Source organism: Leopardus geoffroyi, chromosome E1 (assembly GCF_018350155.1).
Source record: "Leopardus geoffroyi isolate Oge1 chromosome E1, O.geoffroyi_Oge1_pat1.0, whole genome shotgun sequence".
Classification (NCBI taxonomy): Eukaryota; Metazoa; Chordata; class Mammalia; order Carnivora; family Felidae; genus Leopardus; species Leopardus geoffroyi.
Genome location: NC_059330.1, coordinates 57,779,365 through 57,795,979, shown reverse-complemented (window position 1 = coordinate 57,795,979; position 16,615 = coordinate 57,779,365). Strand labels below are relative to the sequence as shown.

Here is a 16,615-nt window from a genome sequence, read left to right as displayed (position 1 = left end):
CGGCCCCACCGGCTGCCCCATCTCTATTCCTGAGTTCTGGGGCTGAAATGAGGCCAACAAGTTAGTTGCCTTTAAAGATGGACATTTTCTCAGACTGGGGAAACTGGGGAAAAACCACAGGTCTCCGAGAGGGAAGGAACAGGGCCCACGCGGGGTGTGGGGGAGGGGCAGAGGGACAGGGGAGGGGACTGGGAAATCTCACCGTGCCCACTTCTGCTTTGCAGAACCTCTCTCACCTCATAACTTCCCCTGAAGTGCCCACTGGCCATTTGCATAGGTCTCCTTGAAATTCTGGATGGGAGCGCCACCCTCTCCTCCCCCAGCTCGGCCCTCCAGGGGGTGGCTGGAGCACCACTGGGGAACCAAAGGGTGGGGACAAGTGGCCGTGGGACGGCAGCGACTGCCCCGAACCTTCCCCTGGCTGATTCACTCTTCTTCCAAGAGATGGGCCATTTTCCTAGAATGTTGCAACAGGGGTATGAGGGTTTTTCCAGAGATTTCCACTCTCCCGATGACCCAGCCCTGAGCCCCTCGAGTGGAACCCACCATGACTCCCGCTCTCCCACCACAAGGGCTGGGCATCTGCCCTCTGACCTTGATGCCCCCATTTCTCGAGTTCTCAAGGGGCCCCCCCCCCCCCCCCGAGCTCAAGTTTCCGGGGATGGATGCCTGGTACCTCCAGCTGGGCACACAGCAGGCTCTGGGGCGGGTTTTTCTTCCTTAATGCATATTTGTTTCATGGATGGGATGACTGGAGATTACTTACCCCTGATGAAGAAACCGGAAGGCAAGACGGTTTTAAAATTCTTTAAAAAAAAAAAAAAAAAATTCATCCTGAGTGTTACCCCCTTCATTTTTATCGTCTCCTCCCTTTCCGTTCCAAACCCTAAACTCAGTCCTGAGAGTGAAGCACTTTGTGGGGGAAGCCGAGTCTCACTCCCCTCTCTTTCCCCCAGTCCCTGGGTTGAAGCTCCATGGATTTTGTGATTTGGGATTCCACGGCCTTTCCCAGCCCCTCAAGGAGGTGAAGAGGGTGACGTTTGATCTCCAGGAAAGGAATGTCACTGTGGGCTCACTGTCCACCCAGGGCGACTCCCTGTGGGCTTAGCACGGCTGAGGAAAGAGACAGTGGGGAATGTCAGGTACTCTAGATTTTAGGGGATATTTTTTCAAAAAGTTCAGGGAATCCTGGCCCCAAAGAGCTATAGGTTCTAAGAGAGAAAATGGGTCGAGGAAAAATGATCGACTAGGGGAGAAAGTCAGGGCTGGGACAATCCAGGCACAGAAGGTCTCAGTGACAAGAGCAGTGGGTGGGTGCAGGAGATAAAGCCCTGGGGAACCTTCTAGGGAGCGGAGGTCTGATTTCAGAAGGAGCAGAGAAACGGGAGGGAGGGAGGGGGTGCTCTCAACCGGGACGGAGTGCAAAAGGACAGCTCTTACTTAGGTAAGGAGACTAAATGGTGTCCAAGAGGAAGGACAACAAACTGCCTTTATTGAGTATCTGTTGTATACTGGTCCACCCCCCCCCCCCAAGTCCGTCAAGTCTGCCAGAGCCCCACAGAGCAGGTGCTGTCACGCTCTTCCTACCGGAGAGCCACTCAAGATGGCCACACACTTGCCCCTTCTCCAAAAGGCTCCCCAGGCCACAAAGACTACTCTCAGCTACTCCGTCACACTCAGAAAGAAAGGGCAGGGCGGGATTGAGGGGAACTGAAATCCCATAGGGGAGGGGACAGCAAGAGGGGGAGGGAGGCTCTGAATCAACTCAAGTCAGCCCCCGGGCTGCCATTGTGGGACAGCAGGGAGCTTGCGCCCCTGACGGCGGCGGCGGAGTGGTGCCTTTTCTGTCATCCCCGAGATTGGGAGGGGGACAGGAAGATGGGCAAACCAGACCCCTGTGGAACAGGAAGCAGATTCCAGAAACTGGAAACCAGCGAGGATGATGGTAATCACCAGCTAAACTCTGGAATGAATCATTAAACAAATTCATTTATTCATGCCCTTAGTCGACAAATATTTATGGAGTGTCTCTAAGTGCAAGCTACTGTGTTAGACACTGGGGGTGAACTCTTAAATTGGTGTGGATCGTTCCCGAAAGGACTTCGCAGCTACAAGCAAGGAGATGACAACATACAATTATCGTAACGGGAAATACTTTCAGCAGAGACATACGGATAAAACACGATGGGGACCCAAATCGCACTTCGAAAAGGCAGATCGTGGTAGCTGAACTCAATGCAGGGAAGGAGCCAGACGTGTTCATAATAGGCCTATATATGCCAGTGTTCAAAAAGGCAAAGAAAAATTGGAATCTATTCACGTGGGGTCTGTTGAATGGAATATGTCCTCACAGCACAACGCTACACAGCCAATAAAAATTGTTTATGTAGCTGTACAGATGTACACAAAATACGAGTGAAAACAGACCACAAAAAACTATGTAGGTCTGACTGCATTTTTGAGTTTTTTTGGCCTATGTACTTCTAGATGTTTTTAGAAACTTGTAGAGGGGCGCCTGGGTGGCTCAGCTGGTTGAGCGTCCGACTTCGGCTCAGGTCATGATCTCACGGATTGTGAGTTCGAGCCCCACGTCGGGCTCTGTGCTGACAGCTCAGAGCCTGGAGCCTACTTCTGATTCTGTGTCCCTCTCTCGCTCTGGCCTTCTCCCACTCATGCTCTGTCTCTCTGTCTCTCTCTCTAGAATAAATAAAACATTTAAAAAGAAGATTAAAAAAAAAAAAAGAAAAGAAACTTGTAGAAATACATACCAAAGTGTTTGAAGTGCTCACTTGTCCTTGCAGAGTGAGATCCAGAATGCTCTAAAATTCTTTTTCATTGATCTCTACTTTGGAAATTTCATAAAATGAATACTACCCTTTTTCAAAGGTAGAAAGCAACTGATGAATACACAACGCCCACTGGGAGGTAAGTCTCTGGCCCCGGCCAAGTCCTGTTCAACATTTCCATCAATGACTCGAGTAGGGAGCCTGAAGGCATGTAAAACAAAACTGGGGGGTCATCCAACTCATCTGGATGCAAAATGATGACAGGCTAGGACCGTAGATGGAAAGATCAGGACTAGGCATAGAGTCCTCAATGAGATGCCCCGGGGGCCCCAGAACTGGAGAGCCTAGGAGGAGAGACACAGAGGCGCAGGTTGACCGCACACGAGTTCCTGCTCCGGTGCCCTGAGACACCGGAAAGCTGCCACACCCCTGGTCCTTGTCAAGACGAAGCGGTCCTCAGTCCTCTGTGGCCCGAGAGAGAAGAAAGCGTGTGCACGATCACAGGGAGATGATACCGCCCCCAGATCAAAGAACAAGGCAAGTTTCCAGGAGGCTGATTTCAACTCAATACAATGAAAGGGGAAAATGCCAGATCCTCAGACCCCGCCAGCTATCCAAGCCTCCCAAGAGCCCAAGCCATTGGCCACGCAGGACAGGGAGGGAGGCTGTGAGTCTGCTCCAGCACAGGGGGGGCTGACCACCGGGGAGGCTGGACCAGAGGACCTCAGGGTCCCCTTCCAACTCACTGGCGGCGTCTCCCCCAGCACTGTGTTTGCACCCAGGGAGTGCAAAGTGACCCCAACACACAAGGCCCTTGGGTGGGGGTGGCCCTGTGGCCCTGGGGAAGCCAGCACTGGCTGACTGCCCGTTGGAGGGTTGACAACAGCCGGATGACAACACAGAGGAGAGGAGGGGTCAAGGGAAGGAGGAAAAGAGGGAACAGAAAACAAACTCAAAAGAGAGAGGAACGAAGAGAAGTGTGGGAGAGGGAAAGTGGGGAAGAGATGTGGAGAGGCTGGTCAGCCCTGGAGGTGGGAAGGGAGGGCAGGGTGGGCAGAGACCCAGTGGGGGTGGGGGGGTGGGGGTGGGGGTAGGGGGACGGGGTTTGCTGCAGAGGGCTGGTGCTGTGCCCGGAATCACCCGCTGTCCCACAGACACCGGTCCACCTGTGTGTCATGCCTGAGTGCCTCAGTGTCGGTGCTAGTGGCCTTCAGAGAACGAAGAAGCCGTGACCCCTGCCAACCCTCCCAGATTCACCCCGGAGCTGGGGCGACAAAGCACGAGTACATGAATAGTGAAGGAGAAAGCGTGGCCCGTCACAGGGCAGGATAAGGCGGGGTGGACTTGGGAGTCACGAAGACTCGAGTTCGAATCCAGACTTGGTGCTGTGTGGCCTCAGGCAAGGTCCTTAACCTCTCTGAGCCTCGGTTCCTTTCTCTGCTATGAGGATAAATGAGACCATGGATGCATATGGGTCCCCTCCCTGCCATAACGTGAGCACACCTTGACGTTGAAGGAAGCAACTCTGCCCTGGGTGAGAAGAAAAGGTGGAGGAGAAAAGGTGGAGAGGTCAGCGAGTCCCGGAGGGACGACTCAGTCTGGGCCTTGGTCGACCTTGGGGGAGCCGTGGAGCTTGACCCCTGTGTGTAGGCTGGAAGCGGCCAGGGCCCCAGGGACCCGGGCACCAGGGGCCGTCTGCGTGAGTGCTGAGCACTGACAAGGCCCCCTGTGAGTACGCACAGCTGGGGGCAGCCGGCAGGGTCGGGGGGGGGGGCCTTGGCACGGCTCCTGCCTTTGCAGACGGTGGGGAATTCTGAAGGAGCGTCCGGCATTGTGCATATGTCCACAAGTGGCTGGAAAACTCCGGAGGCTGTGGGCAGAGCTGGCACAAGGTACATTCAGCCAGTCTCCAGAGAGCGAGGCAGGGCCCTCTCCAGCCCAGCGTTCCGGCCCGAGTCCTCCGCAGCAGCCCTCCCCGGAATTATTACCGTGGGGGGCAGAGCCCCCTCTTTGGGGGCCGTCTCCGGCCTGGGGCCCCAGCTGCTATCCCAGCCTCCGGGAGGGAGGGTACAGAGCCACCCCGTGACTCACTGTGCCCACTTCCTGCCACATAGAACCCTTGGCTGAGTCACCGGCCCCCCAAAGGGAAAGACTGGCCACAAGGCCGGAAAGCTGGAGCCCGATGGTGGCAGGAGTAGAGGGTGCCGGGCCCGCCGGGCCACCGCCGCTGTCTCCCATGGCCACAGCCCGGAGTCTCCTCCAAGCAGCACCAAGCCACCGCCAGCAGGACTAACTGTCTGGTATTCCCCCCCCCCCCCGTACCCTTCCAAACAAAAACAAAACAAGAAACCCCAACTTTTTGTTTTGAAATAATTTCAGGGTGGTAGAAAAGTTGCAAAAGTGCTCCAGACAATTCCCGTAGACCCTTCACCCGGACACCCCCAAAGGAAACGGTCTGTGCTGCCATTTCTGTTCCTGCTTCGCTCCCCACTTTCTTCCTAGGCCATCCGAGGCTAAGTTGCAGACACCATGCCTCTTTCCCCCCCTGAAACACTCCTGGGTGTGCGTCCCCCCCAAAAAAGGGCTTTCTTACAGAATCACTGCGCAGAGGCCTCCCCATCTCCTGGGGGTAGGGCCGGCCTGGGGCAACCGGGGGACATTCACCTGGCCAAACCTGGCCAAGGGCCAAGGGTCAGCACCCCAAGCTCTTCCCTCGTGCCGGGACTGGGGAGCCGAAGGAGCACTCTGCCTCTGTGAGATCTGAGACTGAAATTCACCGCAGGGGTGAAGCTATGAGGCACAGGGAGCTACCCCTGTATAACTTCTCCCTACCTCCCTGCATCTGTCCTCACATCCAGTGTAGTCGGGCTCTTGGAAGACAGCCTGGGAGACAGCAATCAGGCACATCACAGACTCGGGGACAGGCTGTCACCCAGGGTCCTGCACCCCGTGCTTGGGGTCCTAGCCCTGCAGTCACCTTGACATTCTTAATGGTTGTGTTTCTTCATTTGTGTTTTCTAAGTCAAGTCCAATGGGACAGTGGAGCCTAGCTCCCGTGTGGTCCGGTCCGTCCTTCCAAGGGTAGGTCCTTGGTCACGACTCTGCCCCCCACACCCCTACCCCACCCCCAGGCCTTACCAGTCTATAGGGCACAGGCCACCACGGCCCTGGGGAGCACAGCCCCCTGCCCTCATGAGCCAACCGAATGAGCACAGTTGTGATGTCCTCTTTGTTTCCGGACCCACTCCCCATGCCAAGCCCTGAGCCTTTAGTCAGCATTCCCTCCGGTGGATAGGCTGTGCTCCCCATTCTGCAGATGAGAAAACCAAGTCTCAGAGAGGTTAGCTCACCCCGAGATCAGCCGGTCCTTAACTGAGCTGGACTCAAAGCCCCTTCTTCCCGCACTGAAACCCAAGCCGTCACTCTTGGCCGCTGATGTGGTTGTTTATGGGGTCTGTCTTTTGATCATCCGGACACAGGGTAATTGACCCCCGGGTAATTGATCTCATTCTGTGCACCCCAGCGGAACTGGGCACACAGAAAAAGCTGCCGCGCCTGGAGCTGGGATTTAGGTCGGTGACCTTATGGGAGCGATGTTGATGCTTAGGCCATGTGGGCCCAGGACAGGCTCTCCAAGGTGGCCGAGCCAGGGCTGGGCCTGGGCCAGTCCTGCCTTCTTGCCTGTGGTCCAATTCTCGTTTCCACCAGCCAGGGAAAGCAGGCCTGAGTCACCGGAGTCCCTGTCCCTGACTCTTCGCCCATACACCAGGCATTCCAGTCCCTGGCTCTTGGCAAAGCCCCGCTGACTTCTTAGCTCGCCCCACCCTCTTCCCTGAAATAAATCAAAGGTTCGAGCTGGGGAGGAGGCCACTGGACTCCAGCCCTTCGATCTGCCAACGGAGGACGCGGGGTTTGGGTGGGGGTCCTGACGGGGTGGGAGGCGTGGGTTTGTGTCCTCTCTGAGGCTCAGCCTTCTCCTGAATGGGGCTGGTGATCACAGTAACTCAGCAGAAGAGGCTTCTGGGAGGGACCTCCACCCAATGCACCCCACGCACGCGCAGGGAAGATCACCTCCTCCCCCTCAGCAAGTGAGTTCGGTATTATTAGCATCCCCCACTTTCCAGAGGAGGAAACAGGCTCAGAGAGGTCAAATCACCTGTCTAGGGCAACCCCAGCGAGCCAAGCATAGCTGACGTCTAGTCTGCCAGGGCGACCGTGCAGAGCGGCCGCCCTCCCCACCAGGGATGAAGGTCAGGTGGCCTCCGTGACCCCCAGCGCGGCCTAGCCACCAGCCCCCCAGCCCGGGGCTCCCGGAGCCCAGGGCTGCGGCCATTCCCCGCGGACCAACCAGCCCCGGAGGAGCAAGGAAACCGACCCCCTCCGGATAAACAAAGCACTTCCTCCCCGAAGCCCGGGCCCAGAAGGAGGAGGTAGTGCGCGCACAACTGTTTATAGAGACAGATGTTTGGGACGGAAAAAGAGAGACAGCCCTCCTCCACCCCCATGGAGACTGAGGAAGTTTGCAACTTGGGCAGAGGCCACTGGAATTGAAAAAGGAGAAGGGGGAAGAAGGGAGGGAACCAGATCTGACCCGCTGAAAACGGTTTGACATTTTCAGATGCTGGTGCCTAACAAAGGGATGTTGCCGAGGCAACCGGGCCTGCGGGCACAGGGCTGCGGATCCCGGCGCGACCAGGGGCCGGAGCCAGCGGATAAATCCGTGCGCGCAGGCGGCAGGGCGGCGAACGCCCTGGCGGAGCAAATCAGCGAGCGCAGACATACCCAAGGGCCTCTCAGCCCGGGGACCTCCCAGGGATCCCCGCAAAGGGGGGGAGGTTGTTCGCGGCCCGCTCCTCCCGCCCCTCCCCTCCCCTTCTCTTCTCCTTCTTCCACTCCTATTTTCTTCCTTCTCTCCACCTTCTCCTCCCACCCTTCCTTATTTCCTAGGTGCCCGATCTTGCCCACGCCCCCGGCCCGGAACCGTGTCCCCATCTTCTTGGTGGCAGGTGGCAGAGAGCTCTTGGCATGACTGATACCAGAGGGCTGCTTTTGCGTGGAGTGAGGCCCCCGAGGGGCCCAGCATGGCCATATGGTCACTCTCTCGGGCTGGAGACCCTGGGCATTTCTGGCAGTGGTTACAGGGAAGAAGGGAGGAGAAGCGGAGAGAGCTTTGGGGCCTCTTTTCAGGGACCACATCTGCTTCCTTGGAATCTCTCTGCCTGGCTCCCAGCCCCTTGGTGTGCGCTCCCTCCCGGGAAGGGCCAGCCTGTGTCCCGGGGCTGGGCCCTGCTTCTTCGAGCTTCTGGGCTCTGGTGGTGATGTCGTCTTTGCCCTTCCCCTGTAGCCGTGACGTCCAGTGTGGGATCTACCCTGCGGCCACCTGCGCTGACCTGCCCCAAGCCCCGCCACCTCTCCCATCAGTGGAAACGAACTTTCTTCTCTTCCAGCTCAGCTGCATGGCCCTCTCTCTCCTTGCTTCCCTCCAGGGGATGGGAGAGGGGGTGGATGGGAGAACTTCCGATGAACTCTGGCCCAGACGATGAAAATTCCTGCAGCCAGGATGTTCTGTGGGAAAGAGATGCAGCGGCTCTGGGGTCATGGCCGGCACCTTCCCACCTCCAACCTCAGAACCCCCCACCCCCACCCCGGGATGCCCCATGATGGGAAGGGAGGCCACAGCTGGACCACATATTTTTTCCAGCCTGGCCCGCCCAGGAGCACACCCCAATTCCCAGGCTGACGCTGGGAGCGCAAAGGTGTCAGGGTAACTGTCCTCCTCTGACATATGGGGAGATTCACACTTGGCAGGAAGGACTGCTTTGGAGGCTGGGGCCAGGGAGGGGGGTGTCCACAGCTGGGGGCCAGGAGTACAGCTATTACTGGCCCGTGTTATGTGAAGCAGAGACTCATCAGCTGGAAGGCTGGGGAGGGGCAGGCGGTGACCACAGAATCAGGGGTCCAGAGTCACTGGGTCCAGCCCTGAGGAGGCAGAATTGGAGCCCACAACTGAAGGACAAAGAACGCCACCCCTTGTTAGAGTGGGAACCTTTGGGAGGACAGAGGGTGATGAGAGCCTCCGTCAGCTCCCAGGATACCAGGGATGAAGGCCAGGTGGGCCCCCTGACCCCCCAGCGCGGCCTAGCCACGTCTCCTGGAAGCCTTGCCCCCCCGGACAGAGACCTGGAACTGGGTGCTTGCTGTGCTGCCCCCCTCGCGGTCTGTGAGTTCGAGCCCCGCATCCGGCTCTGTGCTGACAGCTCAGAGCCTGGAGCCCGCTTCGGATTCTGTGTCTCCCTCTCTCTCTGCGCCTCCCCCGCTTGTGCTCTGTCTCTATCAAAAAATAAATAAAATGTAAAAAAAAAATACTTAAAGTTCTATGAGAACATAGCTGCACGCATTGGTTTGCAAACTGCATGCCCGTCTGTGGCTGCTTTCATGCTACAAAGGCAGAGACGCAAATACTTCCTATCTGGCCCTTTTCAGAAAAAAAAGTTTGCTCGTTCCTAGCTGAGGGGAAGCAGGTTCAAAGGCCAAGGGGATGAGAGAGAGAGAATGGAACTTTCTGGGCCGTGGAAGAAGCCCACTGTGGCGGGAGCAGAGACACGGATAGCTAACAGGCTAGCCGGGGGTGGGAGGGAAGCGGCAGAGGTGACCCATTCACAAGCCCTGTGGTCCCCATCCGGGAGAGGACAGGAGCTGGGGGTGAGGGGGCTCTGGTCAGCTGTCACCGGCCAGATGCCACCTTGCAAGGCCTCCCAGGGAGGGGAGAGGAAAGGAAGGAGGCTCCCTAGTCCCTATCACCGAGAAGTAAGGAGCAGCCCATGCAGCTCCAGGAGGGCCTGGAAATCAGAACGTTCTTGATCCTTTCCAAGGAAACTGACAGAACTCTCCCCTCCCTTCTGCGGGGCTCAACCACGCCTCCCTTTCCCCCAAGGAACCAAGCCCGGGAGGTTACCAGGGGCTGTTGTCCTGATTCTAGAGGCACCCAGTAAGGCCTGTGGGGTGCTCCCTCCTCTCTCCAGCTCCTGCTCAGCCAAAGCGTGAGCAATACAGCGGATTGAGGCCATCCCAGGGGGCCTGGGGCAGGCACACATCTGGTGGGGGGGGGGGGTGCTGAGGTCACAGCTGGGCCCCAAGGCCTTCTGGGAGGGAGAGGAGGCTGAGTCCGACCAGGCAGGAAAGCATGGTCACAACTACCAAGAGGCTGGGACCACCTTCCGGGGGGGACCCCTGTGCAATTCACCGGGCAAACCATGCCATCTAGTTGGAGGAAGGAGGTGCCCGCTGAGGTCCCAGTGCGTTTCAGGGCTGCCCCACCAGGAGGGGGCTGGGACCCGACCTCCGCTGGTGTGCCGGCGGGACCCTCCCAGGTCTGCAAACCCCGGTCCCGTCTCCCCCCAAGAAGCCACCTCTGCAATTTCGTCTTTGCGAGGTTCCCTCCCTAAGGACCAGCCCACTACGGTCCCGGCCTTGGCATGTGTGGGACCAAGTTAGAGGGACCCTAGAACCTCCCATCCTGGTCATGTCTGGATCCCCCCAAAGTTGAGGAGTATGGTGAGAGCGTGGGGGGTCCCACCCCCCCCCCCCAATGCGAGCAGCCCGCTTTTTGTGTTGGGCGTCCCAGGACAGACAGACAGACGTGGAGAGAATGGAACTTTCTGGTGGCTTGTCCAGGTACGCAGCGAATCGGGTGTAGGCTGCAGGCGAAGTGAGCGTGGGTATGGGCGCGTGGAGGGAAATTCAGGTCTGTCCCTGCACCCGGGCTGCGGAGAACTGACGCCTCCGGGCAGGCGGCCGAGGGTGGGGGGCGGTGGGGGGGCTGGAGGCGGAGGTTCCTGCCACGGACCGAGCCTGCCGCCAAGCGTGACTTCACAGGCTCCCGCCCGCCCCCTTCCTCCTCCTCTGCACAGCTGCAGGGACGCAGGACCTGCGCCCTCAGGCCTCCTCCCCTGCCCCCACCCTCGCAGGCACCGGGGCCCCGCCTTCCCCCCCCCCCCCCCCCCCCCGCCCCCGGCCCCAGGAGCCCTCCAGCCGCGGCCCAGGCTCCAGGCCTGGGGTCTCTGGTCTCCGGCCCGGCTCCTCTGGGCCCACAGCCTCGGGCTCCATCACCCAGAGCCCCACCCCCCGCCGTCCTTGGCTCTGGAACCCGGATGCTCAAGCCTCTGGATGTTGCCTTTACTCCTCAGCGGCTCTTCCAGCCAAGGTCCCCACCCCAGCCCCTTCCCACTCCTCCCCTCCCCTCCCCCCCTACTTCCTAGAGCCCCTCCCCTGCCTGCTCTAGTCACCTGACTGGGCGCCCGAGCCCAGCCCCACCCGGATTCCTCACCGCCACCGCCCCCCCCCAGCTCTGAAAATGCTGGAGGAGACCGAGGTCTTTGACAGCTCAGAGCTGCCCCTGCGCCGCAAATCCCCACCCAGTCCCAGCCACACACGCGGGCCGCCCCTCGGGCACCCAGCTCATAGAAACACGCGCACGGCACACTCATGTGCAGCAGGCACTCGCGTGTACATACACGTGTGCACACGTGTGTGCAATCACGCGTGCGCCTGCACACCCACACGCACATGCCGTCTTGCACCCTTGAGCTGGCGTCACGCCCCGTGCTCCTTCCTCACAGGCTCCTTCCTGCCTCTCCAGTACCCACAGGGGCCGGTCCCTGCGACTTGGGACTTGTTAGCTCCCGAGAGACTTCTTCTTCCCAGAGTAGCAACCTACCCCACCTCTTAGGACGGTGGTGATACCTTCCTGCTGCCCAGAACTGGCGTCTGATGCTTCAGTCCCTTTTTTTTTGTGTGTGTGTTTTGTTGTTTTTTTTTTTTTACAGTCAAGAGTAAAACAAAACAAAAGCAGTCCCCCACTACTGTCCGAAATTGGTGAGTGATCCGCGGGGAGGGGGAGATCCCCACCCGTGGGGGCTCGGCTTCGCTGGGAAAGGGACTTTCCTTAGAAGGAACCGAGGCGTCTTGTATCAGCTCTTAACGATTTGGGAAGGGAAACTGAAGAGCTCTTTACTGTAATTCGAGCAGCTAAATTATTCATCAGGAACAGCAGGCAGAGATTGGACAGTGACCGAGAGACAGGAGGCCCCAGCCCAGTCCGTGACCCAGGCGTGGGGGACCGGCTCCCCTGCTCCCTTGGGGCCAGGCTGGGTCAGAGGGGCCTGGGGGGAGAGTTGCCCTGGGGGTCCCCGCAGAGCTGGAAGAGTCTCATTCCGGCTGGGGGGGGGCACTGCATCAGGGGGTTCTGGCCATGTAGGGAACTGTAGTAAGGGGGGGGGGTCCCTGGCCCTCAGGGACTCACCTGCTCCAGCCAGGTGGACCCCAGGCCACAGCAGGCTGGCACTGTCCTGAAAGACCAGGGTTGAAGGTGCCTGGCTCCCCTATGCGGTCTCCCTCCTGCAGCCTAGAACCTTCCCCGCTGACCTCAGGCGGTTGGGGTGGGAAGGGGCCTGGCCAGAGTCCCATCCGCAGTTCAGACCTGGCCTCCCTGCTCCTCCAGGAGGCTCAGGGTGGGGAGGCAGGGAACAGGTGCACGTGTGACATGCGAGCTCACTCCTCAAATGCAAATCACAGTCCAGCTTCGTGTCCCTTCGCCTCCACTCTGGGCACAGGAAGGGACGTGTGGTGAGAAATCTCGCCCCGGCTCTCCTGCCCTGCCTGGTCAGCCCCCTCAGCCCAGGCCCTGTGCTCTGACCCAGAGGGCGCCCCAGACAGAGAGCTCAGAATGAAGTCGTCAGGCATTGTCCTTTCTTCCTTCCAGCTCTGTGGGTCCCGGGGGAGAGAGTGGCCACAGGAGCAGGGGGAGGTGGGGATGAGCCCAGTGCCCGGTTGTGGTTGTTGGGCAACATCTCCCACGCAGGAGTCTCCCTGCCCTACAAGGAAGCCTTCTGGGGGGAGAGGGAGGGTTTTCTCTTCCTCCCGCCCACGGCATCTGGACCCGGTAGGCGCTCCTTGGATATGAAGGAAGGCAAATGATGGATGGATGGATGGTGGACATGGGGGGGGGGGGGGAGGGAACAAAGCGGGGGAGGGAACGAGGGAGGGACCTGGAGTGTGGGTGAGGACTGAGACAGGACAAGTGAGGAGGGAGGGAGGGAGAAGTCAGGAGGGGCCAGAGGAAAAGTAAGAGAAGTAAAACCGAGGGGGGCGTCTAGTGGCAGAGAACTTGCTGAGACGGGGGTGAGAAGTAGGTTTGGGAGGGGGAGGAGGGGGAGGAGGAGGGAGGCCCAGGAGGAGGAGGAGGAGGAGGAGGGAGGCTCAGGAGGAGGAGGAGGGAGGCCCAGGAGGAGGAGGAGGGAGGCTCAGGAGGAGGAGGAGGAGGAGGAAGAGGAGGAGGAGGAGGGAGGCTCAGGAGGAGGAGGAGGGAGGCCCAGGAGGAGGAGGAGGAGGAGGGAGGCTCAGGAGGAGGAGGAGAAGGAGGAGGGAGGCCCAGGAGGAGGAGGAGGAGGAGGAGGCCCAGGAGGAGGAGGAGGAGGAGGAGGAGGGAGGCTCAGGAGGAGGAGGAGGGAGGCCCAGGAGGAGGAGGAGGAGGAGACCCAGGAGGAGGAGGAGGAGGGAGGCCCAGGAGGAGGAGGAGGAGGAGGAGGGAGGCCCAGGAGGAGGAGGAGGAGGAGAATGAGGGAGGCCCAGGAGGAGGAGGGAGGCCCAGGAGGAGGAGGAGGAGGAGGGAGGCTCAGGAGGAGGAGGAGGGAGGCCCAGGAGGAGGAGGAGGGAGGCCCAGGAGGAGGAGGAGGAGGAGGAGGGAGGCCCAGGAGGAGGAGGAGGAGGAGGAGGGAGACCCAGGAGGAGGAGGAGGAGGAGGGAGGCCCAGGAGGAGGAGGAGGAGGAGGAGGAGAAGGAGGAGGGAGGCCCAGGAGGAGGAGGAGGAGGAGGGAGGCTCAGGAAGAGGAGGAGGGAGGCCCAGGAGGAGGAGGAGGCCCAGGAGGAGGAGGAGGAGGGAGGCCCAGGAGGAGGAGGAGGAGGGAGGCTCAGGAGGAGGAGGAGGAGGAGGAGGGAGGGAGGCCCAGGAGGAGGAGGAGGAGGAGGACGAGGGAGGCCCAGCAGGGGGGAAGGGGGGGGGGAGGAGGAGGACCTAGGCTTTTGGAAAGTGGAGCCCTGGGGGCAGCACGTGCTGACTCACCCTCCTGCCTTCAATTTTCCCTGTTTCCTGGGGATTCTCATTTTATTTTCGGGAAAGCTGCCTGCTCCGTGACTAATTTGTTCTTAAACAAACCAAACCCAGGCGGTGGGGAGGCTAGGCGGGGCCTGAGTCACTCTCCCCGCCCAGGGGGACCACACCTCAGCTGTGGGCCCGGGCCTCCCCTCCAGCTCCTGGGGGCCCCACCCTCTGCCCTGGCCCCAAGGTGGCTCCGATGCTCCTCAGGGAGGCCGGGGTCCCTGAGCTGAGGGACCCCTGGCTGCCGAGTGAGCTCCCTGAGCCTCCGCTGCCTCGAACAGTGCCTGGCAGCCAGCCAGTGCTCAACGAACGTTCCTTGACTGACTGACTGATGGCTGTCCCTCCCTCTTCTCTCCCACTCACCCCTCCTGGAACCCTTCCCATCCCACAGCCCTGCAGTTCTGTGACACATGCTTTCCTAGCAGTTACCTTCACCAGGACCACATCCGAAGCCAGACCCACTGATGAATGGACCTCTCTGAATCTGCATGACCATCACAGGACCCTGCCTGGGGGGAGGGGGTGATACTCACCGCGTTGCCATTAGGGTGGCTTGGGTCGTGTGCCCATCCGGGAGCACAGCCAGGTCGGGAAGCGGGCTGCAAACCAGGCACTCGACCAGGTCGACCAGGCAGGAGGGAGATGTCAGTCCCTCGATTTTCCAGACCAGAACTGAGGCTCAGAGAGAAGTGGGAACCCCGGGGGGGCTGGGAGGGCAGCTGTGGGCCTGGTGGGGGTGGGGAGGGAAGATGGACCAGAAGGGAAGGGGGAGGTGTTTTCCCCAGCTCCAGGCCCAGACCGGTTGCCCCCACTCAACCCAGGTCTCCAAAGAGGGGCCAGTGCAAGACAAGCCAGCGGCACATTGAAGAAACTTTTTGCGATTCTCCTCCTTTATTTTTGAGACAGAGAGAGAGGGAGGGAGGGACACCGAGTGGGGGAGGGGCAGAGAGAGAGGGAGACACAGAATCCCAAGCAGGCTCCAGGCTCTGAGCCGTCACCCCAGAGCCTGACGCGGGGCTCGAACTCACCGACCGTGAGATGATGACTGAGCCGAAGTCGGACGCCTAACCGACCGAGCCCCTCCCCAGGCGCCCCGTCTCATGCTTTTAAAATGTCAACTTTTGTGGTTACATAAAATACACACCTATTAACAAAGCAACTGTGGTTTATAAATAACTAAACCGCCAGGCTCTGGAACACGCGAGAACACCGCCCCCCACCCCGGTCGGCTGCATGCAGGGACTCCCGCAGGGCAGGTGCCGAGGAAGCCTTCAGGTGTCTGAAGCCAAGGCGCCCCAGGCCTGGGGGTGTCGGGGGCGGGAGGCCGCGAGGGACCGGGAAGGGGCGGCGGGTTCGCGTGGCAGCCGCCGACATCCCGCCCCACGACTTCCCCGCGGGTCCCCCCGGGAGGCCCCGTGCGCCCCGCGCCTCGCCCAGGGCGGGTGGCCAGCTCCGCGCTGCCGCCCGCGGCGAGGCCGCCTGCTGGGTCCCCAGCCTCTCCTGCCCCAGCGCGTTTCCAGGAAGCGGGGAGTCGAGCCGGCCCGACTTCCCGACAGCCGGCCGGGCGCGGAGAGCTGCTGCCCGGCCGCCGCCAAGGCTGCGTCTACACCAGCGATCAATGCGCGCGGGCTCCCCTCCGCCCAGCGCAGCGCCAGGGCGCGCAGGGCACCGTGCCCGCCCCTCGGCCGCACAGGGTCCTGGGCTCCCTTCCTCCCTCCCTTGGTGGACCGGTCACTTGGCCGGCCTGCCTGTCTGCGACTGGGAGCGACAGTCGCCGCCCCCACCCCCACCAGGGCTGTGAGGCGCCCTGGCCGGTGCCAGGCGCCCGGGACCCCGCCCGCGGACCCCTCGGCGGCCAGCGGGTCCCAGGCCCAGCCGGCAGGCCCGCCGACCCGAGGTTGGACCAGCCAGCTCCTCCAGCGCTCTGCGGGGCCCGCCCCGCCTCTGCTTTTTAAAAAAGGGGTTCACTGGATATTCCTGGGAAGGAACTCCCGAAAGAAGCCGCGGCAGGGGCTTTCCCAAACCCAGGGCTGCCCCCCACCATGTGCTTCCCCCCTGCACAGGCTGGGAGTGAGGGGGCTGGGGGAGAGGAGGCCCCCGGACCTCTCGGCTCACCAGCCACCTGCTCCTGATTTGGGAGGCTGGGGCACAGGGCGACTGAGCCTCTGGGCAGGTGCAGGCATGGCACCCACCACGTGGGGAGGGGTCGGATGGGGGAACAGCCCCTTCCTGGGAACCTAACGCCCGGAAAGACCTCTGGGTCTCACTAGGTGGCCTGTGTCGGCCCCCAGTTTCTGCCTCTTCCAGGGAAGCTGCAAAGAGGGGTTCTAATGGGGGGGGGCGGGGCGCCAGCGTCAGAATAGGAGCCCTAAGGGGGCTGCTTGCAGAAGCAGGGTTTCCTTCCCTCTGCTCCTCCCCTCTCCTTCCCCGGGGGCGGGGCGGTGGGGGGGGGGGTGCTGTTCCCGGGATGCGGAAGAGAGAGACAGCTCTGGAGGAAACCGGGGTCTGAGTTTCCGCCACCAGCTCCCTCCCCCAGAGCCGCCTCAGACTCCCTGGCTCAGTGTCCAGCTTACCCAGGATGGCAGCGAGGAATGGGGGGGGAGGCTGGGGCTGGGGAGTTTGGGGGTGTCTGGGATGGGATGGTGAATGTTGGTGCGGACCACGAATTCACCTC

The 16,615-nt window shown here is 60.7% G+C and overlaps 1 long non-coding RNA gene across 1 annotated transcript; it reads left to right on the top strand.

Moving 5' to 3' along the window:
• The first annotated feature begins 10,811 nt into the window (after positions 1–10,811).
• LOC123604627 lies at positions 10,812–14,643 on the top strand. The gene is made up of 3 exons (XR_006715396.1): positions 10,812–10,989; positions 11,612–11,660; positions 14,333–14,643. It is a non-coding gene; the product is annotated as an uncharacterized LOC123604627 (long non-coding RNA).
• The last annotated feature ends 1,972 nt before the right edge of the window (positions 14,644–16,615 follow it).